Genomic DNA, 27,181 nt, shown 5'->3' with positions numbered 1-27,181 from the left:
ATTGGCTGATCTACAGCGAGAAGCAAATATTGGGCGTGAAGAATGAACATACAGTTAGCGTGGTGGTGTGTGCAACACTATTAAGCGCCAGCCGCTGTCTGTAAAGAGTTTGTACGTCCTCCCGTGTCCACGTGGGTTTCTTCCAGGTGCTCTAGTTTCCTCCCACCCTTCAAAGCATACTGGGCATTGTAGGTTAATTGGTTGTAATTGGGAAGAACAGGCTCATGGGCCAGAAGAGGGCCTTTACAGTACTGTATGTCTTAAAAAAGATAAAGTGAAAGCTGTAAAATGTTTGTCAATTTTCACAAATTGTTAATTATGATAAGTATAAATAAATAATTTGATAGTACAATGACTTACAATATATACTTTCCTTTGATAACTTAGTGTAGAAGTGTCGTACGTAAATAGTTCTTGTGGAACACAACCCTCCCTGCGCAAGATGGAAGTTACTGCAGCAGTGAATGCAAGACTGTAAACTGTCGCAGCCTTGTTCAGATTTCTTTATCACCGACTTCCACTGAGGTTGGGAGAGATAAAAACTAATAAACATGGGTTAAGTGTGAAAGGGGAGAACTTCTTCACACAGAGTGGTGGGAGTCTGGAATGAGCTGCCAGCTGAATTGCTAAATGCAGCCTCAATTTTGACACTTCAAGAAAAAATTTGGATAGGTACATGGATAGGAGAGGTATGGAGAGATACATTCTGGGTGCAGGTCAGTGGGACTGCACAGAATAATAGTTTAGCACAGACTGTCAAAGGGCCTGTTTCTGTGTTGCAGTGATCCATGGTTTTCTGGATGTGGATATTTGTTAGTCTTCAGCTATAGAATGATTTGTCTACCAGCATATTTTCCAAATAATGGTACAATTTTTCAGCACGTGAACATAAATAAAGTAGAATCTTGGAAAACTGATGCACAGATCTCCAAGATATAGTTTTTACTTCACTTCAGTTACCAGGTTTTACTGAGAAAGATAAAACAAAAGTTATTACTTAAATTCATTAACCATTATGAAAACACATGCTCGGTTATGTAAATTAAAGCCTAACTATGTCAAATTTATTTTTAAATTTAGAAATGGTAGCAGGCCCTTTAGCCCATGAGTCTGTCCTGTCCATATACACCAATGTGACCAATTAACTCGAACTCTATATATTACTGGTTTGAAGCAGGTTTGATTAAGACTCTTTTAAAATGTATCCATTTTATTGTTGGAGTTAAATTGCATTTAGATTTGTTTGTATAGTCTACATCTGAGACTTCACCATTTAATAAAAGAAAAAGATGGGGAAAACTACAAATCTAGCCATTTCCCTATGTTCTCTGTAATCTACAGCTCTGTGAAAATGTCAGAATTCAGTGAAGCTCAATGCAGAAGATTATTATTTTAATTAATTTGTAGAACTCATTATGGCTGATAAGACCAGCATTTATGGCTAATTGTCTATGAGCTGCCTTCTAAACCACTCCATATCATACCATATGTGATTCCCATATTTCATAGAAAAATACAGAGCACAATTTCAAGTGATAGTTTTAAACAGATTATTTAATCATGGGATTAAGAGCTCCTGCAAAGAGAGAGAATAATTGTTTTTAATAGTAGCAGTGTTTAGTTCCTTTGTGAAGCTGTTGAAATTGGTTCTTTGGATCTCCGCAATGCCCTAAGAGATGGACGTTTTAAAAAAAAAAGACAATGTTTAGCAGCTTGTACATGTATGTTGGCCTTCATTGCTAGAGGGTTTGAATTTAAAAGTAGGGAGGTTGTGCCGCAACTATACAATGTTCTGGTGAGGCTGCATCTGGAGTACTGCTGGCAATCTAGTCTTTCTTGAGGAGGGATATGCTGGCTTTGGAGGCAGTGCAGAGGAGGCTTACTAGATAGATTCCAGAGATGAGGGGGTTAGCCTATGAGGAGAGATCGAGTCATCTGGGGCTTGCTTGAATTCAGAAGAATATGAGGAAATCTTGTAGAAATGTATAAAATTATGAAGGGCATAGATAGGATAGAGGTAGTTAAATTGTTTCCACTGGTAGGTGAGACTACAAATAGGGGACATTGCCTCAAGATTTAGTGAAGTAGATTTAGGACAGAGATGAGGAGGAACTGCTTTCTTCAGAGAGTGGTGAATCGGTGGAATTCTCTGCCATTGAAGCAGTGGAGGCTACCTCAGTAAATCCATTTAAGACAAGAATTTTTACAGAGGAATTATGGGGAAATGGCAGTTAGATGGGGATGAGCCTATCATCAGATCAGCCATGATCTCTTTGAATGGGCCAGGTGCCCTATTCCTGCTCCTATATCTTGTGTTCTTATGAAAGATGAAAAGTTCATTTATGAACGGTGAATGGGTGACATTCGCACACAATAGCTTTCCAGCAAATTCGGAAACTGGCTAAGTCGATGCTTGTGGACTGAATTGTGGAGGAACAAATTAACGCATTTTATCCAGCCCCTGTGATTCAGTAAATATGGTGTTTGTTAATTCCACAAGAAGGTGTACAATTTTAGATAGAATAACACAATAAAAGTTGAATGTAATAGAACAAATAGAGAGGCAAGGAAAAGTTGCATTGAAAAGGTGCATGCAAATGTGATCTGCCAGCACAGGGAAATTTGCTATCTGTCATTAAAAGTGACAGATCAAAATAAATCAAACTCTTAGAGCAACAACTGAAACTGAATGGGGAAAAATTGCCTTAACTTAATTCACAGAGCTCTTTTATTTATGGATAAATTCAAAGAAAATATGTTGGATCTGATAATATTGTTGGTGCATAGCAGTTTGAGTCAAATTGTGAACTATGGAACTTGTTGGAAGATTCTAAATGGAGCTTTATTGGAGAAGGTCAAAGAGATGTTTTATTTTCTATGAACCATGATTGATTTCCCCCACAAGTGCCAAGAGAGGGGGTTTCTGTCTGTGCAAGGGCATTAAGGCAGAAGCTGCAAACTCCCAAACAGTAGTTGGTTGATCATTCCTTGATGACACTCTGGTGGAATCCTAGTGTTGCCTAGTCTGGAAGTTTCCTGCCACTTCTGGAGTATTTACTGGAATCACCCATCCCTGGTCCTTCCTGTTTCAGAAAGTTATTCCATTGCTGTTAATCAAAGAGATGGCTGCAAGGACTGAATGCGTTAGATTTGTTTTTAATTTATCTAGTTTGTTGTGGTTGCATTCATTTTAGGTATTCTATATATTTAAAAAAATGTGTTTTAAACATTTTCAATAGTTTTAGAAATGACGATAGCTTTTCTTTGCTAGAAATGTTTAGAAGCAAATTGTTTTTGAGACTTTTGAAAGCTGGACAAAGCCGAGAGTTTCAGCTTAGCCAGCTGTTATTTCTTTGTGCGTCTGTAGGTACCTCCCTCACCTCCATGCCATGTATGGCCTTGTCCCAATTGTTTGGAGTGAAACACAAAAGTCTGCAGACGCTGTGATTGGAGTAAAAACACGCAGACATGCTGGAGGAGCTCAGCCGGTCTCGGTGTCCTCGGGAGGTAAAGATACAATTTCAGGTCTGAGCCCTTCTTCGAGGCCTTCAATGGGAAAGAATCATCGGTATCCCACGCCAATTGCGGATCTAAATTTTTGTAGATCAGTGATAGGTACAGGTGCGCCTCAACTTATGATGGGGTTACATTCAGGCAAACCTATTGTAAGTTAGAAAAATCATTAAGTCAAAAGAATACTGCACCTACCATTTTTTAATAATTAAATATTGAATACCTTTATTCTATACTGAAAAAAACTATTAACGTACACAGCTGAAAGCACACTGGGGATGAAGAATGTTTGAAGCGTTGAACTAAAATTGTGGATGGTGAGGATGCTCGGGTCATGACAGGGTCATCAATTTCACTCTTCTGAGGATGCTTGAGAACAGCTCCTAGAACGCACTGCATCATTGACACTTGTTGAAGGTACTGGGCCACCGACCCCTGCTGTACTATTTCCTCGTGCAATGTTGCCATCACCCAGCATCATGAGAGCGTAGCGTATCGCATATTACAAGCGCAGGAACAGATCAGAATTCAAATTGAAAGTATGGATTTGAACCATTGTAACTTTGAAAAATTGTAAGTCGGACCAGCCTAAGCAGGGGACCACCTGTATGATGACCCTGAACCCATATATTATACCATCGTCACCAGTCGTATAAAGTAAATCTTTACTTGACAACCCTCCCAGATCCTGTGGACTTAACGTTATCAGTGAGCACTGATACTGCAGTCTGAAACTGACAACTTTGAGATTATCTCAAGACCGATTACCACACATGCCTCAGTTAAATTGAAAATTTTGAAGTTATCTGCCTACACCACTTCCCCATACCCTGCCATATACAATATTCTCTGACAAAATCAAGGTAAATCAGCTAAATTGATGTGAATGTAAGATACTTATGAGCTAATAGTTACTGTCAAATGTTGTGAAAATATACTGATTTATCTAGTGGTTTAAGAACTAATAATTCATGCTGAACAAATTCTTTTAGCCCTAAAAACTACCAAGTTTTACATTGGATTAGTGTTCTCTCAAATAAATAATTCAGAATGGAATGGATTTTAAATTAAAACATTTTTTCAAGAGCCTAATTTCTGTGGTCTAAAATACAGAAATGGGTTAATAAGGCAATTTTGGAAGCAAACAAAGTGTGGAATTCATTTCTAGAGGGGGGATAAAAAAAGAAAATCTATTAACTTTAAATAGTGAGGGATTTTTGCGTCATATAACACTGAAACTACTTTTAACCTGGAGTGAATCATGTTTGCTATGTTTTTAATTGGACCTCCAGCACAATGTTTGGTTTCCATCACCTTACACGATTTAAAGCAGTTTCTAAGCAATCCCAGTAAATTCATTTTTTAAAATGAAGATAGAGCTAATTACAATGGTCCTTCAAGGCAGAGAAAACTCAACCTCCTTTCACCTCGTTATGGTACTTCTTTGTAAAATATTGGTTTGGCCACCGGTTTGGAATACTTAGTTCAAATCTAGTCAGAGGAAAGATGTGATTGCATTTGAAAGGTGAGAGAGGAGATTTGCTGGGTATGTTACCTGGGATGGGATGCTTCAAAGACAGTGTTCAAATTTATGGTCGGAGCACATCCATGATGTCACATAGGACCCTGAGATTATTTCTCCTGCAGGCCGGGCGGAATTTCTGCAAACTATACTCAAGACAAAGAAATGGTTACAAAAGAGAAAAAATTCAACAAAGAAAGACATGTAAGCAAATTAACTGTGAAAATACTCAAAAGATAAATGTTCAGTAATAAATAATGTGCAAAGTAAAAGTCCTTAAATAATCTGCTGTTGAGGAATCTGATGGTGGAGAGATAATAATTGCTCCTGAACCTGGTGGGGCGAGTGGCATCTAGACCTCATTCCCTGTGGCAGCAGCGAGAACAGAGCATGTCATGGGTGTGGTGGACTCTTGATGATTGCTGCTGGTTTCCAATGGGAGCGTTCCATATAGATGTCAGTGATGGTGGGGAGAGTTTTGTCTGTGATGCACTGGGCTGTGTTAACTAGCTTCTGTGGGGATTTCTGCTTTGGGGTATTGATGCCCCAATACCAGTCTGACGCAGCCAGTCAATACTTTTTTCATTACACATCTGTGAAAGTTTGTCAAGCCTAATAGCCTGAAATTGTCTGATCTCAGAAGCTAAGCAGGCTTCGGCCTGGTCAGTATTCGGAGGGAAGATCTAGGAACACCATGTGCTGTAGGTTTCTCTAAGGGGCACTGGACAAGGTTGTGACTCTTTGTCTGCCTTACGGTAGACAAAAGTTAAAGAATTTCATGTATGCTACATTCTAAATGTAGTATTACATGACAATAATGGAATCTGTACCTTTACCTTTGATGCCGTTACTGAACTGCCACAAACTGCCAAGAAACTAGAGGTGCTGGCATGCTTTCTTCCCAATCCCATTAGGGTTAGGGTCAAGTCCTGGAAAGGTCCTCAGAGAAAGTGATTCCCAGGAATTCAAATTATGAGGAGAGATTAGACAGGCTCAATTTGTTTTCTTTGGAGCAGGGGATGGTAAAGGGAGACCTGATAGAAGTATGCAAAGTTAACAGATGCATGGATAGAAGAATGAGTAATAGGGGTGGAGTGCTAATTTTTTTTTGTGCCGGAGCTCACCAAAAATGGTGATGAGGAAGTACCTGGAGAGCAGAGCTCTAGTAGCACATCACCCCTGGAGAGTAAGCAATTTTACTTTAAGACAGATGTTTCTAAAGAGAAGGGCAATATTTTTGGGTGAAAAGTTTTTTTAATGGGATTTGAGGGAGAACCTGTTTATCCAGAGGTTGATTCAAATCCAGATGAAATGGATGAGTGCTTGAATAACCAAGGCAGAGCAACTAGATACCAAGTGCTCCTAAATGCAATGAGTATAAGAAGGTACTTGACGATCAGCATGGGCATTGCGAAAAGGCTGTTCCTGTTTTGTTTGGCCCCATGACTTGTAACTTTGGAGATGCAATGCTAATTTTCACGAACAAAATTTCCAGCTGCTTTTGATTCATGTTGGTAATTTAATAAGTTTCTTACCACTTATTGGTGGATGGTTCTTGAACTATATTGCGAGTTTTGTCAACTACTAAGCACCATAATAATTTAAGAATAGCAAATGTTTAGTGCACACATGATCATATTATTATGGTTGAAGAGCAACCATGGAATCTGTCTTTGCCTTCAACCCAATACAATGACTCGATACTGGAGGTAGTAACTGCCTATTGCGATTCACCCGCCCTCCATCCCAACAGCCTCTCCATTCCCAACAGCCTCTCCATTCCCAACAGCCTCTCCATTCCCAACAGCCTCTCCATCCCAACGGCCTCTCCATTCCCAACAGCCTCTCCATTCCCAACAGCCTCTCCATTACCAACAGCCTCTCCATTACCAACAGCCTCTCCATTCCCAACAGCCTCTCCATTCCAACAGCCTCTCCATCCCAACAGCCTCTCCATCCCAACAGCCTCTCCATCCCAACAGCCTCTCCATCCCAACAGCCACTCCATTCCAACAGCCTCTCCATCCTAACAGCCTCTCCATCCCAACAGCCTCTCCATCCCAACAGCCTCTCCATCCCAACAGCCTCTCCATCCCAACAGCCTCTCCATCCCAACAGCCTCTCCATCCCAACAGCCTCTCCATCCCAACAGCCTCTCCATCCCAACAGCCTCTCCATCCCAACAGCCTCTCCATCCCAACAGCCTCTCCATCCCAACATTTCGGGTCTCAATTACAACGAAAATTTGATGTGTAAGCATAGCGACTGGTTTAGATATTTCTCATCTCATCCACAATATTAATGGACAAGTGAAATGGCTAGGCAATAGAATCTGAGTTAAATTCTGCTTTGGATCTCTCTGCATATCAATGATTTCAAGAATCCTGCCATCAGCTGTATAATTTCCTCTTGAAATACCACAACTTGTCTCCGTGGTTCTGTAAGAAACCATATAGATTTGAAATTGTGCCATAGGATAAAACTGTCCACTGCAATTTTAGCAGAATTTCTAGCATGATATCATTAAAATGTTAAAAATTGAAACTTGATGTAGATGCATTGCATTTGTACATTTCAGTTCAATGGTATGATTTCTGGGCATTAGAATTAGTAGACTCCAGCAATGATTATTAGGATCGAAAACAAATGACACCGTGAATAACAATCTATTTACATTGAGCATTTTTACATCTTGTTTTGTATTTTTCAATCCAGTTGAAGTACTGGAAAGAAAGAACATCATCTATATCAAATTAATGCTTTTGAGTGAGGATGTGAAATAATATTGAAGAAATAAACTCATGTCAGATTTTATTAAATATATTGTTGCTGGACTACATATGATTGTGTTTTAAGTTCTGTGATTAAGCTGGGACTTGGGACACAGCTTATCTGTTAAAATCAATTATATTTTCAATATTATTACTAGACGGCGACATGTGCGGTAGATGACAGTGTTCAGACAGAGACTCACATTGTTTACTCTCATCTGATTCTTGATGGAATGGAAAATGAAGCGTGAAAATTCTCTATAGAAGGTTAAGTGCTCTAGTCCAAATGGAGAAGTGAATGAGGCAGCCAAGCCTATGTAATTGAAGCTTGTATTGTGTTTTTTCTCAGTGATGGAAGGAAGTTCTACTATTAAAATAATGTCAAAGTGTTCATTTGTAGTTCACATTTGGTGGGTGAACCTAGCTGCATTTTTTAAAAAAAAAAGCAGTCGAAAGAAAATGGAAAATTACTAGCTTTGTACTCGCCTCGGCCATAAACTTTCACCTTTTGATAACTTTATTCATTTCAGGAAATACATGCCTTAGATTGCTTGGAGTATGTGATGGGAAAATTTAAACTACTTGCTGCATCAAAATATTGGTTGCCCATTTTCAGAAGCCTTATAAGCTGGTAAAAGCTGACTTTTTGATTTTTGAAATGGAACACATACTTTCTAATGCTGCAGTGAAAGAAAAACGTTGGGACAAGAGTGACAATATTGAAATCAGCAAATATCAAGGAGCTAAAATAGAATGTTCCTCGGTCATTGGTGTATCTGCTGAATCACAAGGCAGAAATTGAGAATATTATAGTTTTTTTTGTCATTTATTAATATATTTTGTTCCTTTTTTTATTTTCAACTTTGTAATACATTAACTAGGACTACTTGTAAAAATATCCTTTTGAACAAAGGAATGGGTGTTCTCTTTCCAAAAGAAAACCTGAAACTCATCATAATGAAAAAATAAAATTATGAATCTCGCAAGAAATTTACTGGGTTACAAATCGAATCATGCAAACCATAAACATTAAAACTTAAAATACCTTTTCAGAATATGTGTAAGTTTTCACCTTGACAAATAGAACAATTGCTCAAAATGCATCAAAGGGCAAGTGAAAAAGGCTTTAAATATCTACTGATGTTTATCATCTGTGGTGAAGCAGAGTTCATTCAGATTTCCTCTGTCAAATTGCAGCCTCAACACTAATGAAGTTGATTGCTTTTTGAAACATAGGACACACAGTTGATGCATTTTGATAATGTTGACTTTTTCTTCCAAGCCAAAGCAGGGATTTAACATATAAGATTTTAAAGTGTAATATTGCAGAGATTTGTTAATGTAATAATATAAACTTGCCAAAATATGCACTAAAAACTTAATTTTAAAAATAGATGTGGTCATCCAAACTGGGAATTTGCTGTGTTTGAGATGGTACAAACAGTTGATTTAAAATAAAGTTGCACAAAATTAGGGGAATGTGACTTTTTGGGCCCTGTGGTTGTTAATTTGCTTCTGATATGGAGGCCAATGAGTATGCTTACATTGTTATGTAAATTGTACAGGCCTACCTTGTTTGCAATGAAGCTGTAAGAGCAATTCTGTAAAGTATTAAGAAAGCAGATTATGAAATCAATCAACATTCAGTGCTTATTTATTACAGAGTGTGGTGTGCTGTTAGACAGAACCAGACACACACACGAGGTAAAGACTGTACAACAGGCTTTAATCCACAAAGACTTCCACAGAGCCAGGCTGGCTGTAACTCTGAGTGAGTAACTGCAGTAACTCGGAGGCTAGCACAGGCTTATATCCCGGAGGATAATTGACACCTGACCGGGTGGGGCTTGATCCATTCAGGACGACTTATTGACAGCCGGCCAGGTGTAGTCCTGTCCCCTTTACTCTCCTGCAGGTACAGAGGTTGCCCCTTGCAGTCGGCCAGCAGTACACTCCTGCAGGTACAGAGGTTGCCCCCTGCAGTTGGCCGGTGGTATAGCACCACACAGATACTGTCATTTTTGAGTTCAACTCTTCAGGAATGGTCCATATTAACCGCAGATGGGTAACTGTACTCTGTAGCAGAAAAGACAATCCCCTCAAATGCTTTTCAAAGGAAACATCATTTACGTGCAAGTTGGTCGTTGGTTGATTTGATTGAACTAAAATGTGATGTTTGTGGTCTTTAAGCTGAATAAAAAGTCTTCAGGGAGTGATGTGTTGGGAACACTACCTCCTGCCCAGATGTTCAAATACCATTAGGATTGATGAATGGCTGGAGGAATGAGTAACCAACATGGAAAGATGTGAGAGAACCTCAGAGCAGATAGCACAATCCTACCAGAGGCGTCATCCTGAAACCCAGTAAAGGTTAATGCACGTGGTACTGGCATTTAGTAAAGATGCCTGCACTTTCATCCTCAACCTCCATTGTAGAAATATAAAGCAATCACTGATTTAGAAGTGTAATATTATTATGGTCATTAACATCTCTCGTTTGGAGTTTGAGATATTTATTGTATATCCCAATACTTTTGTCTGAAGGAGTTCACAGGCATTCATTACTTTGAGGCCTGAATAATTAGCTTTATTTTTCATGCCACACATAGTTGTTCTATGGCTTCAAGTGGAATACAGGTTTCCCCATTGTAAGGATGCCATCGTTGGAGGCTTTGTCTGCCATTTTGGAGATGTATTGAAAGAGATTCCCTTCCGAGGAGTCACGTGATGGAGTAGTGGCCGGTCAGGGAACTCCAGCCCTCTCCGGAAAAGTTTAAAAAAAATACACAATACGCAAAGGCACAAGCATAAAAATTAAAACAAAGTGAAAGTAAAGGTGGGAAGAAAATGGCAGCGAAGAAAGAAAAGTCGAAAGTAACGGGAAGAAGAGAAGAAGAAAGAACGTCGGAAGAAGAAGGTGAAGGCCTTACCTATCCGAGGAGGCCCATCGCGGAGAGAGAAGCCTGCTCCCTAAGGTCAGTTGAAGTCCCGAGCTCAGGACTACAAAAATGGCTCACGGAGCCAAGTAAAAGTGCGCAACCACGCATAAAAAAAAACACTGACGGGAGGGGGGACCAGCTGAGGAGTCGATCTCCACAGCTGAGGATGACAGCTGCAACACAACAACAGGAAGAGAACATAGAAAATAAAGAGAACAAGAAAGAAGAGAGTAAAAAGAAAACAAGGAAACAACCCAGAGGAAGAAGAAGAAGAAGAACATAGAGAAATGGAAGAAGAAGGGAAAGCAAGACAATGGATATATTTTTTTTAAAGAATATATGGAATCAGTAAAAGAATGGCAATTACAAGAATTTAGTGAAATAAAAAGAAGAATTAAAAGTGCAAAAGAAAAAATGAATAGATTAGAGATGGTCATGTCAGATATAGGAAAAAGAGTGGACAAGGTGGAAGAATGAGAAACAGCCATAGAAGTGGAAGTAGAGGACTTAAAAAATAAATTAGAAGAATCTAATAAAAAGGTTAAAGAGACACAAGAGCTGTTAGCTCAGAAGATAGATATAATGGAAAATTATAATAGAAGAAATTATATAAAAATAGTGGGCCATAAGGAAGATGAAGAAGGCAAGAATATGAGAGAATTTATAAAAGATTGGATCCCCAGGGTCCTAGGGAGACCAGAATTACAGGAAATAGAAAGGGCACATAGAACATTAGCCCCGAAACCACAGCCACAACAAAAACCAAGATCCATTTTAGAAAAATTCTTAAGATATACAACAAGAGAAAATATATTGGAGAAAGCAATGAAGAAAATAAGAGAAGACAAAAAGCCACTGGAATACAAAGGTCAAAAATTTTTTTTCTATCCAGACATAAGTTTTGAACTCCTGAAGAAGAGAAAGGAGTTTAATACAGCAAAAACGATCCTATGGAAAAAAGGATATAAATTTATGCTAAAGTACCCAGCGGTACTTAAAATAGTTATTCCAGGGCAGCAAAACAGACTATTCTCGGATCCGGAGGAAGCACGAAAATTTGCAGAACAACTACAAAACAGGCAGAGAGATGAAGACATGTAACGAGAGTAAAAATAACCACGAACTATATGTATGTGTGTAAAGGGGTATATGTGTGTATATATATATAGTGTGTATACATGTGTATACGCTCCATCCTCAACATCCATTGGAGCGCTTACACCCCTAACGTCGAAGTACTCGAGATGGCAGAGGTCGACAGCATCGAGTCCACGCTGCTGAAGATCCAGCTGCGCTGGATGGGTCACGTCTCCAGAATGGAGGACCATCGCCTTCCCAAGATCGTGTTATATGGCGAGCTCTCCACTGGCCACCGTGACAGAGGTGCACCAAAGAAAAGGTACAAGGACTGCCTAAAGAAATCTCTTGGTGCCTGCCACATTGACCACCGCCAGTGGGCTGATAACGCCTCAAACCGTGCATCTTGGCGCCTCACAGTTTGGCGGGCAGCAACCTCCTTTGAAGAAGACCGCAGAGCCCACCTCACTGACAAAAGGCAAAGGAGGAAAAACCCAACACCCAACCCCAACCAACCAATTTTCCCTTGCAACCGCTGCAATCGTGTCTGCCTGTCCCGCATCGGACTTGTCAGCCACAAACGAGCCTGCAGCTGACGTGGACTTTTTACCCCCCCATAAATCTTCGTCCGCGAAGCCAAGCCAAAGAAAAAGAAAGAAGGTATACATGAATGTATCCGTATTTAGAGGAAAATATATAGAGTATAGACAAGAATTAATAAGGGAATGAAAGGGAAGAGAGGAAGTAAGGAGGGAATTAAGAGAGTGACCTTTGTTATATATGAAAATTGAAATCTTTTCTGGGGGGGGCTGGGTGGGGAGGAGTTACGGTCACTGCGAAATCAGTTGACGCTTGCGAGTGAATTCGCAAATCCAAATGGAGAGGGGAGAAGTGGTTGCCCGACAAGGGATAAAGGTCAACTCAGGAAGGGGAGGGGATAGTGGGGTTAAAGAAATTTTAGATAGGAGAATAAGGGAAATGTTTGAATTTTTAGAAATGTTGTCTTATAAAGTGTTCAAAACAAGAAAGCAGAAATGGATAAGAAGGAAAGGTGATGATGAGGAAACGGAAAGGAAAGATAAACAAAGTATGAAATGGCTACGTTGAACTATATGACTTTAATTATTAATGGAATACATAACCAAATCAAAAGGAAGAAACTGCTAAATTTACTGAAAAAAGAAAAAATTGATATAGCATTCGTGCAAGAAACACATTTAACTGAAATGGAGCACAAGAAATTAAGGAGAGATTGGGTAGGACATGTAACAGCAGCGTCATATAATTCAAAAGCTAGAGGAGTAGCTATATTAATCAGTAAAAATGTACCAATTAAAATAGGAAATAATAAATCCAGCAGGGAGATATGTAATGATAAAATGTCAGATATATTTGGAGTTTTGGAATTTACTCAATGTATATTCACCTAACGAAGAAGATCAAAAATTTATGCAAGATATTTTTTTGAAGATAGCAAACACGCAAGGAAACATACTAATAGGAGGGGATTTCAACCTTAATTTGGATTCAAACATGGATAAAATTGGGAAAAAAATTAACAGAAAGAACAAAGTAACCAAATTTATAATTAAATCGATGCAAGAAATGCAACTTTTGGATATATGGAGGAAACAACACCCAAAGGAAAAGGAATATTCATATTATTCGGGTAGACATAAAACATACTCAAGAATAGACCTAATCCTGTTATCAGCTCGTATGCAAGACAGAGTAAGAAAAACAGAATATAAAGCTAGAATATTATCGGACCACTCACCCCTGATATTGACAATAGAGTTAGAGGACATCCCTCCAAGAATGTATCAATGCAGATTAAACCATGCTACTTAAAAGGCAGGATTTTAGAGAATTAATTGAAAGACAAATTAAAATGTACTTTGAAATAAATACGGAATCAGTGAAAGATAAGTTTATACTATGGGACGCAATGAAAGCGTTCATCAGAGGGCAAATAATAAGTTATGTAACCAGATGAAGAAGGACTACAATCAGGAAACAGAGCAGTTGGAAAGGGAAATAGTAAATATAGAAAAATAATTAGCAATGAAGGAAGACACAACTAAAAGAAGAGAATTGGCAGATAAAAAAATAAAATATGAAACACTACAAACATATAAGGTGGAGAAGAACATAATGAAGACAAAACAGAAATATTATGAACTAGGAGAAAAAACGCATAAAATTCTAGCATGGTAGCTTAAGACAGAACAAACTAAGATAATGGTATTGGCATCAAGGAAAAAAGACAAACAAATCATATATAATCCAACGGAGATTAATGAAAACTTCACGAACAATTATACCAAACTGAAAACGAAGGGAAAGAAGACAAAATAGATGAATTTTTAACTAAAATTGAACTACCAAAATTACAAATAGAGGAACAAAATAAATTAACAGAACCATTTGAAATAGTAGAAATACAAGAGATAATAAAAAAACTACCAAATAATAAAACACCAGGAGAGGATGGATTTCCAACAGAATTCTATAAAACATTTAAAGATTTATTAATTCCTCCCCCCCGGAAGTAATCAACCAGATTGATAAAACACAAAGCTTACCAGATTCATGCAAAACAGCAATAATTACAGTAATACCAAAGACAGGGAAAGATCCACTCGCACCAGCGTCATATAGACAAATATATTTACTTAACACAGATTATAAGATAATAGCTAAACTATTAGCAAACAGATTAGCCGACTATGTACCAAAAATAGTAAATCTAGACCAAACTGGATTTATTTAAAAAAGACAAACAACAGACAATATTTGTAAATTTATTAACATAATTCATGCAGTAGAAGGGAATAAAGCTCCAACAGTAGCAGTTGCTTTAGACGCAGAGAAGGCCTTTGACAAAGTAGAATGGAATTATTTATTCAAAGTATTACAAAAATTCAGTTTACCAGAGAAGTATATTAATTGGATTAAAGCATTATATAAGGGGTCATTGGCGAAAGTGACAGTAAATGGATATATATCAAAGCAATTTAACTTAAGCAGATCAACAAGGCAAGGATGCCCACTATCAACCTTATTGTTCGCGTTAGCTATAGAACCACTAGCAGAATTGATAAGAACAGAAAATAAAATAAAAGGGATAAAAATAAAAGACAAGGAATATAAAATCAGTTTATTTGAAGATGACGTTATAGTATACTTAACAGAACCAGAAATATCAATAAAAGAATTATATAAGAAATTGAAGGAATATGGAGAAGTGTCGGGTTACAAGATTAACGCAAATAAAAATGAAGCAATGCCAATGAATAATGCAGATTTCTCAAAATTTGAGAAAGAATCACCATTCAGATGGCAAATGTAAGCAATACGATACCTAGGTATACAAATAAATAAAAACCTCGGCCATCTATATAAACTTAATTATTATCCACTAATGAAAAAGTTACAAGACGACTTAGAGCATTGGAAAGACTTACCACTAACACTAATAGGAAGGATAAACTGTATTAAAATGAACATTTTCCCAAGGATACAATACCTATTTCAGGCATTGCCAATACACTTGACGGAGAAATTCTTCAAGGAGTTAAAGAAAATAATAAGGAAATTTTTATGGAAAGGGGGGAAACCGAGGATAGCACTAGATAAATTAACAGAATGGTATAAACAAGGAGGCTTACAACTGCCAAACTTTAAAAATTATTATAGAGCCGCACAATTAAGATACCTATTAGATTTTTATCAAACAAGGGAAAAGCCAGATTGGACTAGATTAGAACTAGATAAAATAGGGGAGAAGATACCTGAACATATATTATATAAATGGGATGAAAAATTGGTACAACGTAGGAATTCTCCAGTATTACATCATCTGCTCAATATTTGGAAGAAGATTCATGTAGAAAGGAATAAAACAAACTACCAATTACCAAAACTAATACTGACGCAAAATCAGCTAATCGCTTTTACAATAGATAACCTTTCCTTTAGAGAATGGTAGAAAAAATGGATCAAAAGAATAGAAAATTGCTTTTCAGGAAATAAATTACTATCCTTTGAACAAATGAAGGATAAATATAATAACTCAAGATACTGTGTTGGCATACTACCAACTGAAATCCTACTTGAAGGACAAATTGGGAAGCAGTCTGAGGTTACCAGAGGGAAGTAATTTTGAATATGTGATTACAGATACAATGATAATCAAAAAAATTTATAACAAATATGTATATTAAACTGCAAGAAAAGGAGAATGAGGAAACAAATGGTAAAACTAAACAAAAATGGGAACAAGATTTAAACATAAAGATAAAGAAGGAAACAAGGGAGAAGTTATGCTCTGGAACTATGAGAAATACAATAAACACGAGGTTACGTATGATACAATATAACTGGATGCACAGGCTATACATTACACCTCAAAAGTTAAATAAATGGGACCCAACAGTATCTGACAGATGTTTTCGTTGTAAAAAAGAAATGGGAACAACAATTCATGCAATCTGGACGTGTGAGAAAGTGAAAAAATTTTGGGAAGATCTAAACCAGATATTAAATAAAATCACAGAAAGCAATATACCAAAAAACCCAGAGATCTTCCTCCTAAGTAACATAAAAAACAAAGAATTTGGACTTGATTTGGATGGTGCACAAAAAAGATTTGTTAGGATAGCCCTAGCCGTAGCAAAAAAATGTATTATGTCAGCCTGGAAATTAGAAGATAACTTGAGAATACAACAATGGTATATAGAAATGAATAAATGTATTCCATTAGAAAAAAATAACATATAATTTAAGAAATAATATTACAATATTTGAACAAATATGGGAGCCATACATGAAACACAATAGAGAAAACCTACCGGGGACATCTACCACCTAAAATGACAGAAGGAGAAGGAAATGAAAAGAATTGACTCAGTGGAATTTCTTGTTTATTTTTATTGAGTGACAACATTGTTTGACAGGTTTAATGTATCTTAGATTCTGTACTTTAAATGAATGGGAGGGGAGGTAGGGATGGTGGGATGGGAAGAAGGGGGGGGGGGTAGAAAACGACACTGTATATATTTGAAAAGAAAAATGTATGTATCTTAATCAATGTGGTTTATAGTGTGAAAAATAAAAAATAAAAAGAACCTCTGGGAAAAAAAAAGAGATTCCCTTCCAAAACTATGGACACCTAATGTATGGTATCTTGATAACTCCAGTTCTGTGGGATTGTACTCTGCCTTTTATTTTATCATCCCGCAGCAAATAAAAGGTTGGCTGTTAAAGTCTACCATTAACAGATGTCTCAACTCCATTGTGCAACCCACACATGCAAAAGGGCAATGAACTTGTAAACAAATGTCAAACTGCCACAGGCATTCAGTAGCTGGCACCCATTGTTATATTCACCCAATACTCTTGCTGCCTGGAAGGTTTTGGGGGAACCTGGCAGCACTCAGAAGAAAAGCTTTATTAGTACAGTTGGCATTAAAACTGATTTCACGATTTGCTCATTTGCACTCATTGACAGATGTCAGTAGCAGGGAATAAATGCTCTTATTATTACAGCATCAACTATGAAGTTTTGCTCACAATTCAAAGCCACCTTGGTCATTGTGTATTGCCAAGGCCACCCAAACAAATATCATTTCATGGCACCATTTTGCAAATGATGAGTTCAGGCCCTGATTGGGGGAAGGACACAACAATTGGAATCACTGTCCATGTGACAAAAAGAAGAAAATAGTATTACATCTCTCAATTGTTCTTCATACCTAGTTAGGTCCTAGTTAATAGTTGGACTTTCCTGAAACTGGATGAAGACAGCTCATTCGTGACGAGTTCATGATTTGAATAATATACTGGATATCTGCTGAGCAAGCTTGCATGTGAAGAAATTCCTCTTCAGCATTAACTTAATAAGATCCTACCTAGCACCTCGAAATTATACCTTCCCAGATGTCGTCAATGGTAGGTGCTAAGTAGATGGAGAAGAAAGAAAAATGTATTTTCAATTCCCCATTTTGTTGAGTTTATCCCACATGTTTAATCACTTCTGCTTACCCATCATTTCCCAGAACTCTCTTGCTCAACTGCTTCTTTATTACTTTTTCAGTTTTTTTTCTTCATGTCTCAAAAGCTCCTGACATCACGTCTCTCTCAAGCTTTCAATAATTTCAGAAAAAAAATCTGCATTAACAGTACAAAAATATCCGAGGCACAGATTTAATATTTTAGTCCTTGTGATGTCATCTTTAAAAAGGTGTTGGTACTGGAGATACTACAGTTTATAACCTTCAAATAGACACAATAATAAAAAAAACTATTTTATTCCTGTAATCTGCATCATCAATAAACACTGGACCCGTCAGGGCTGATACCTGGAATGGCAGGAATGACTTATGAGGAAAGATTGCGCAAATTGGGATTGTACTCGCTGGAGTTTAGAAGATTGAGAGGGGATCTCATAGAGACCTATAAAATTCTGGCAGGACTGGACAGAATGGATGCGGATGGGATGTTTCCAAGGATGGGAAAATCCAGAACCCGGGGCCATGGTTTGAGGATAATAGGCAAACCATTTAGGACTGAGATGAGGAGGAATTTCTTGACCCAGAGGGTGGTGAATCTGTGGATTTCATTGCCACAGAGGGCAGTAGAGGCAGGTTCATTAAATCTATTTAAGAGGGAATTAGATCTATTTCTTCAGTATAAGGGTATTAAAGGTTACGGAGAGAAGGCGGGGACGGGGTACTGAACTTTAAGATCAGCCATGATCTCGTTGAATGGTGGAGCAGGCTCGAAGGGTCGAATGACCTGTTTCTATGTTTCTTTGTTTCTTTGTTTATGTTTCTATGTGTAATTCCCTCCTTGATTATTGTCCTCTCACCTCTGGTATTTAAATCTGAATAATGTTGTAGTAGAAGTAAAAATGATGTAGTTCATATATCAGCACAACTTGACAAAATGGATCATGAAAGCCAAGTATAAATCTTTGAATATCCCTTCTTGTGGATGAAATTCACTCTTTAGTTTTAATTAGAATGGAATGTCTGATGCCAAGCATCACCAAAATGTGATAACCTGATCACTGACTGAACTGAACACACAGGGGGAAAAAAAAATCAAAAATTTGTATTTTTATTACATAGGCTTTGTGTGATTTTTTTATGTTCTGAAGTGTCTCCCTACATTCCGGCAGCGGCCATTCACACAGGAATGACCAGAACTCTAAATATCCGTATCTGTCCGCGAGTTTAGACAGAATACCGGAAGTAAGGTTTGTAAAGAGGCGGGACGTGCGACGCCACTATGTCGACCATGCTGTATAACACACTGGGGCGACGTTGTCAGTGACATCCTATTCATTAGCCCGTTGTTCACGGATATTCTGCAGTTCAGTTTAGATTGCAGGTGATCCGTGAAAATATTTAGAAGTCAAGAAGGTAAAATGCCAGAACGGGATGAGTCCTTTATTCCCATTCCGATCTTTGACACAGACTGTGTTCTGGGAAATTGGCTGTGTAGTATATATATAAATATATATGTGTGTATATATATGTGTGTGTGTATATATATATATGTATGTACATTTTTTTTAATGTATGTATATGTATATATTTAAAAAGTCACAACTTACTATTTTACCCTTTAAGGGATAAATGTAAAACAAATGTTAGACACAGGAACTTTGTTACAATGATATTGAAATAAAGAACACATTTATGTGCATGTTCACAAACCGCAAACATTGTGAAATTGTTGTATGGCTTATAAAGTGACAGCTCTTTGTATCAAACACTGGTTGAAGTTGACAACTATCTCTTCAAAAAATACTAATTATGGGAATGAAGTTTTTTTTATAGCTCATTTAAAATTTTAAGTCAATCGCAAGCTAAATTTAGTAAATTTGACTACATTCCGTGTTGATTTCAGCAATACATATGGGGACTGTCGCCAGATACAATGTTACACGAGTTAACAAAGTGGATGTAAATCTAAATGCTTGTCTCACAAAATTCCCTTGAGGAAAAGTATAGAACATCAGATGCTAAATGCAAGTACTCAAGAACCATGGCATGAAGAAAGGGTAGATTGTTTCAGATTCAGTCATATTTGCATTTTTAAAGGAAGTTGTGGCTTTCAAATTGATGACAATTTTTAATTTCTTTCAACACATTCGTAATATTCAGGAATGCCTCCTAGGTTACTCACTTTCTCTACAGTCAGAAATGTGTGGTTTATTAAGATTTATTTAAACCGACATAATATTTCAGGGCTCTTCAGAGATGGGTTTAGCTGCCAGGCAACTCTTGTGGCAAAACATCTGCTCCTCTCAATTTCCAATAGTATACGTTAGCAAAGCATACAGTATTAAATACTGTAAAAGGCAGCACCAAAAAGCCAAAAGCTGTAATAACAGCTACACTGGGGTTTTCAAAAATATAAGTTAAAGACATTATTATCTTATTTTTTTGTTTGGTAACTGAAACATTTGCAGGCCATACTGCTTTGTATCCAAATGAGCCTTAGGGGTACATTCATGTACTGCCATTTTAATGATCCATGTGTTGCACTTTGATGTTGATGCTACATTTTAACAAAATACATTGTAACTGCTTGAACTTGACTGGTTTCAATTCCTTTACTATAAAGCTTAATTTTCTTTTAAAGAAAATCAGACAATTTAAAGAAAGTTACCCACTGAGAGTTTGAAGTGGTGTTCTTAATCATGAGACAAAATTTAAGCAGTTTATTTATATCCATCATCTCAATGTTGGGATGCGAGACTGAGTCACCTAAGGGTAAAATACCCTGTCTCCATTTGCAGTTAAATATGGTAATGATTTAATTACAGATTGAAAAGAGAAGATTTGTTCCTACAGTTATGGTTTTTAGACTGCAATGTCGGGAAGCTCGCAAAAAAAAAACATAATTACTACCCGTGTGGTTGTTCACACTGGGCACCTTTTGAGACTGCAAGTACCTGAGTGCAACAGTCCCGGGGGGGGGGGGGGGGGGGGGGGGGGTTGGACGTGCAGTAGAGTGGATGACCATCAATGAATTTTTCTGGTACGATTTACCTCTGAAACGTTGTAGGGATCCTTGCAGGATAAATCGCGGTATAGGAACTGACTTAAAATTCCTGCACATTCCTTTTTAGACTGCCCGTGTAGCGGCAAAATTCCTTGATTGTGCCGTTACATGCCTGTAGTCTGAAAACCATAAATGATATCTTTTCTATCAGGGATCTTTTTTAACGCAAAATAGCTCTGCCGTAACTTTATTTTTATCTACATTTGGTTTGCTATTTTCCATGTATTTACTGGATTCAGCAAAAGATGGTCTAGTCTTGCTTTTGATTTTCCATGTGACAGGTGTGGGCAAACCGCGGCTCTGACATATAATGTGCAGTTTGCAGATATAGGTTGGCTGAGACAGGAATCGCATGAACTACAGGTTATGTTACAGAGCCGCATGTTAGCGTGGATGCCCTGGCCGCCCTCCCATCCAAGCTCCCACCACCAGGCAACCCTTCCATCTGAGTTCACGACACCCTGACTGCAAACTCTTGTCTGACCCAATTGCCTGCCCACAGAGCTCCCGACACCCTTGCCGCTTGCGCACTGGAACTCCTGATGACTCAGCCGCCCTCTTATTGCAACTCCCGATTGGCCAAATGCAGAATTACCACCCAGACCCAGCCACCCACCCATCCGAACCCTCTGATGCCCCAACAGCAGACTTAGCATGTGGTCCTGGCCACCTGTCCACCCATCTGAGCTCCCGATGCCTTGAACAATACAAGTACTTTGGTCAACAGTAATAGTTGACCTCCCCTCCCCCCCACCAAATGTTTCCCTAAAAACTGGTTCTCAAAATTCAACAATTTACTTATGTATATACAGTGGGTGTACTTTTTTTAATTATTGAAGTTAATACCAATTATTAGTTTAAATACTATATACATGAATAAATATTATTACTTGTATTTCTTAACATTTTAAATCAAATTTTTATAAATAAATGTAGATGTAAGAGTGAAAACGTGTACCACATATGCCAGCAGATAGATGATCCTCAAAACTTAAAAGTTTCACCTCAAAATCAGGTCATCTTGTATGCCAGGTCTGTACTGGGAAGCTTCACAGCAAAGTCTCAACATCATTGCCATCTTCCTGCTGGCACTGACGCAGTCTTGAGCATATCCTGTTAGTTATCAATGAAATCTCAATGCTCCTCCGTGGGGTCAATCCACCCAGTCCGACTGCCATCATCTCTTTATAGGCTTGAAATGGTCTGTTACGGGAGCTGACGGTGATTTATTTTAAAATATGCTAATAAAATTTAAACCTTAACAGGCTATTAAAATATGGTCAGCATCCACTGGTCAGCAGTAAGTGCCAGATTTTGGGTCTTTTTTATACAAAGGGTATCACTCAAAACCTACATTTTAGGTGGAAATTTTGGGTACATCATATTTTTTCATGTCTTGTGGCTCTCAAAGTTTGTCATATGTGGCTCTTACGCTAAGCAAGTTCTGCCATCCATGCCATCAGATAATGTGCAGATATAATGTCATCTTTAAACTAGAGAGAAAAATAAATGTGCCAGGATATAAAAAGAAACAAGGAGGTTGGAAAAAAAGCCTTTTCAAAAAGGTAATTTTTATGAAAAAAGGAAGATGGGAAGAACAAGTCACATTGGGAGGGGATTTCTTGAGCACAGATGTAGATTGTTTTGTGAATGATATTGTGGTGTCCTGAGTTAGCAGTAAGCAAACACAAAATTTGAAAGACTGTACAACAGGCTTTATTCCAGTAAAAGTCTGAACACCATTTCATGCCTTGGTGGCTCCCTGTGTGACTGGCTCAGGAGGGGCCAGCTCATGTCTATATTCAGGTCGGCTGATTGACAGTCGGCCAGGTGGAGTCAGCCCCTTAGGTGGTCGGTGTAGGCTTGAAGAACCAAAAGGCCTACTCCTGCACCTATTTTCTATGTTTCTTATGTTTATTCCCCAACTTCTGACCATAATTGGGACCAAAGGATTAGTTGCATCTCGATTATGGATTTAAGTTGGAATTTTGCCCACGCACGTGGAGTACTAAAGTCTTAAAGCAAACTTTTTAATCAAATATTTTTTTCATTCTGGTCCATACTCACCTTTTCAGTCAGGTTCCCGGGGTCTGATGGCTGGTTGCGGCCATCTTGATTCCTGTGCGAGTCTTCAGTTGGGGTATGCATGGTGGGTTAACGTATTGTAATTTGGTTGGTGCAAGCATGAGAGTTGAGCGCCCTGACAATATTGAATTCGGGCCCTTGACTCTCGCCAACCGATCGCCAATACGCGAACCCACCATGCATGCGCCCACCGAACCCCAATATGTGAACCCACCGCATATGAGCCAACTCGCACATGAGCACAGGAATCAAGATGGCCGTGTCCAGCCTACAGACCCTGGGATGGTGACTAACATGCATTTTGGCTCTTAAATTCTCTGTCTCCCTGCTATAGTGTAACAAATACAACATAAACTGCATAAATTTTATATTAAAAATTTGGTCATGTGTGCAGAAGGCCGCAAGTGGGGAAGTACCTGCATTGTAATTTTTGTATGTCAAAATTGTAATTTATATGATAGACATAGCAAAGTGCATATAATGTAGGATTTGTTGAAAATTTATTTTGCCATACTGTTACATATTATACTTAATCAGATTTTGTTTTGTTCTAAAGCAGTCTATGTTCCCCTTCAAGTCAATGTGAATGATGCTCTCTCTGTCATAATGTGAGGGCCAGAATACGATTTTGGGCAGTATTGTTCCTACCTCTCCTGAGCTCTGAAACTTGTTTTTCTTTGCTTCAGGGGTGAAGTTCATTGTAAAGAGCAGGAAGGGCATCTGGTATCATTCCTTGCCTTCAATACCTAACATAGTAAAAACAAAACACAGATACAAATCAGCAGAGAAGCGGGGGAGATAAAGAACAAATTAACATTGCAAAAAATCTGGAAATCTACTAAAGTCATTATCTGAGATAAATGTGAATTGGGGGAAAAATAAGCAACTTGCTTGGTGGAATTAAAATATATCGCGGGCAATTATGTTTTTTTAAAGAAAGACAATTGGATAGAAAATGGAATTGTGTGTGGAGGGAAACTCAGTGGCATTATCATACAGCAAGAGCCCCCTGGTAAGGCAGCAGGGACATAGAGGGGATCAGAATTGTAATGACATTGCTTAGCATTAGCAGCAAATGGATGCAAACAAGACAATGTGCAGAGAATTATTTGGACAGGGAATAGAAGGGACTGTCAAGCTTATAATGGGAAGCACATAAATCTGGTGCAAAGTATTCTGTCCTATAATAATTCTAAGGCACATTAGGATCTGCCTAATGTTTTCCCCCCCAGGTGCTTTCCATATCTATGTATGTACATCTCTCTTCAATTTCATTTTTTTTTTTTAATTTAGACAGACAGCATAGTAAAAGCTCATTTGGCCCACGAGTCCATCGCATGCAATTTACACCCAATTCACATACACCCCTTGAATGGTGGGAGGAAACTCGAGTCCCTCGGGAAAACCCGCGCAGACAAGGGGAGAATGTAGAAACTCCGTACAGACAGCATGGGAATCGAACCCCGGTCTCGATCATTGGTGCTCTGAAGGCGTGACACTCATCACTACACTAAGTGTACCCACTTGCGCCATCCATGCCTCTTGGTTTATTCCTTGCTGGAGAGGCTGAGAGAAAATGACATTTGACTTGACTGTAAGACGTCAACCTGTCAAATGGCGTTCAAAATTTGAAACATTGAGCCGTGGATCTCATTTAGTCATTCTCTCAACTCCCAATCATCAATCTTTGATAATCTCCTTTCTTCTCATATTTTCTTTTTGATAACTTGCCACTCTGTACTGTTTTCTTCTATCACTAACGTATGGGAAATAATGAAAGGAAAAATAAATATTTACCATGTTATTAACGTGTAACGTGGAAGGAGATCATTTGATCTTTGTGTCCAAGTTGAATAAGAGTGGATCTATTCAGATTACTTCCATTCCCAATCGCTCTCTCTTTCAATTTGATTACAGCCCTTCAAGAACTATGAAATATGATAAGGGCCTCTACGGTCCAGTGCCTTTACAGAAACGAGTCTAGAATACTGCTGCCTTTTTGGATGAAATAATTTTTCTTCAACTTCCCTTTCATTCATCCAGTAAATATGTGCCCTTTGGTTTCAAACCTCTCTGCTGAGGACAATTTGTGGCCCGAAATGTGAAGTTAATAAAACATCAAACGCAAGTTTTATCAGGTAAACTTCTCAGTGTCTTTATTTTCCAGTTTCCTTTGTTCTCCTGCTTGTGCTCTTATCTCCTTCTCATACCACGTGACTTTCGGTACATCTCATACATATTCATTATCATGACAAATAGATCCTTCCTTCTTTCTCTTTTTCGGTTTTATAGAACTCAAGTAAGTGGACATGCACATCAAGACCTTTTTCTTTCTTCACATTTCTCTGTAATGCTTCTATGCATTCCCTTCACCTGTTTGTGTTCTTCAACAACGTTGACTCATATTCTACTGAACGGATTTGCAATCATCAGCTGCTCTGTTCAACCACTCCATTGATTTCTCCCTTCCGCCTAGAATCCACACTGCCAATTTTGTTGAAGCAGCAACATTCTTAATTATGAACACCATGTATAAGCCTTATTCATTCACGTACAGAAAGCCAGGGGCTTTGTAGTCAATGCCTCTGGTTAATAAAGATACTTTTGAACATTACACTTTGTTTTCTCCTACCTTTTAAATGAACTTGCTTGGATCCCATGGACACTCACTTTAAAACTGCACATGGGACTTCGTGTTCAGACTACTTACTAAAATCTATTTGGAATACCCCAAATAAACTAACAAATCTGACCTATTGTTACCTTCTTAAAAAGTCAATCAAATCAGACAGATGTAAAAAAAATAAATCAATGCTGACGGACTTTGATTAACCTGGAAATACTGATGTCATTAAATTTTTACCCAATAAAATGTCCTCCCTATCAACATTAATCATGATCTGGCCCATCATTTCTTCATTTTTCAGAACTGATACCCATGTTTAGCTATGCCTTCAGTTCATTGCTTTGCTTTTATTTCCAAGACTTCCTCAGGAAATAAACACTTTTTAAAAAATGCACCCCCCCCCCCCCCCCACTTCTTCCAGAATAAACTCTTGCCTCCAAATGGAGAAAATTTACATTCTTGGGAGTCACTATCTTGCACGATCGTTCCTGGACCCAACACACGAAATGCATTGAGAAGAAAGCAGGTCACTGCCTCTACTTGGGAGTTTGCGAGGGTTTGTTATGACATTGGAGACCCTGGCAAATTTCAACAGATGTGTGGTGGAAAGTGTGCGGACCGGCTGCATCATGGTCTATTGTGGGGTTATCAAAAAAAAAGCCCTGTAAAAGGTAGTGGACACAGTCAAGAACATCACAGGCCACAACCTGCCCACTATCAAGAATATTTACAGGGAACCCTGCCCTCGGAGAGCAGCAGCAATCATCAAGGAACCACACCAACCAGTGCACACTCTGTTCTAGCTGCTACCATCAGGAAAGGGCTGTAGTGCCAGAAGTCTCACACCACCAGGTTCAGGAACAGCTGCTACCCATCCACCATCAGACTCCCCAACAACAAACTCAATCAGGGACTCATTTAAGACTTTTACCTTTGCTCTTCATTTTTTTCCCCTCTCTATCTTGCACAGTCAGTTTGTTTATATTTCTTTATTGTTTACGTGTATGTGGTGTACAGTTTTTTTTGCATTCCCAATAAGTAGTAATTCTGCCTCACCCGCAGGTTAAAAAAATCTCACAGCTGTATGTAATGACATGTATGTACTCTGTCGTTAAATTTGAAATCTGAACACTTAATTTTGCTTCTCATACTTTTATTAATACATTTTTTAAATGAATCAGACATCTCTGGTAAGGTTGGTCTTTCTTGAGCTACTGTAACCTTCCCACACTGGGTATTATCCCCAGCAACAATGAAAGACTAGTTTGACGTACCAAAGAGTGCCATCTCGCACATGTTTGAGTTAAATTCCTTTGCCTTTCTAAATGTAAACTTGGAATTGATTTAGGATAATTTTAGCACAGCCAAATCTCATGGCTAATAAAACTGCATTGGCATGTTTTAATATAATACAAGTATGCCTGCATTCTATGAAGTTAAGATTTAGTTATGGGGGATATGAATCCCCAGGATGTTTATAAATGGAATTCTAACTTGATACTTGGAAGTAGGGAATCACCTATATTGAAATATTTGATGCTATTCTACACTTTGAACTACATGTTCTTTG

The 27,181-nt window shown here is 38.2% G+C and overlaps 1 long non-coding RNA gene across 1 annotated transcript; it reads left to right on the top strand.

The window, feature by feature from the left end:
• Window positions 1-17,432: 17,432 nt before the first annotated feature.
• Window positions 17,433-25,128, top strand: LOC138749200 (uncharacterized). Its single transcript, XR_011348474.1, has 2 exons — window positions 17,433-17,774; window positions 24,903-25,128. It is a non-coding gene; the product is annotated as an uncharacterized lncRNA (long non-coding RNA).
• The last annotated feature ends 2,053 nt before the right edge of the window (window positions 25,129-27,181 follow it).

The sequence above is a fragment of the Narcine bancroftii genome, chromosome 14 (genome assembly GCF_036971445.1).
Source record: "Narcine bancroftii isolate sNarBan1 chromosome 14, sNarBan1.hap1, whole genome shotgun sequence".
NCBI classification, from domain to species: Eukaryota; Metazoa; Chordata; class Chondrichthyes; order Torpediniformes; family Narcinidae; genus Narcine; species Narcine bancroftii.
The sequence above is the reverse complement of the archived record's forward strand: the minus strand, read 5'-3'. Positions and strand labels throughout refer to the sequence as shown.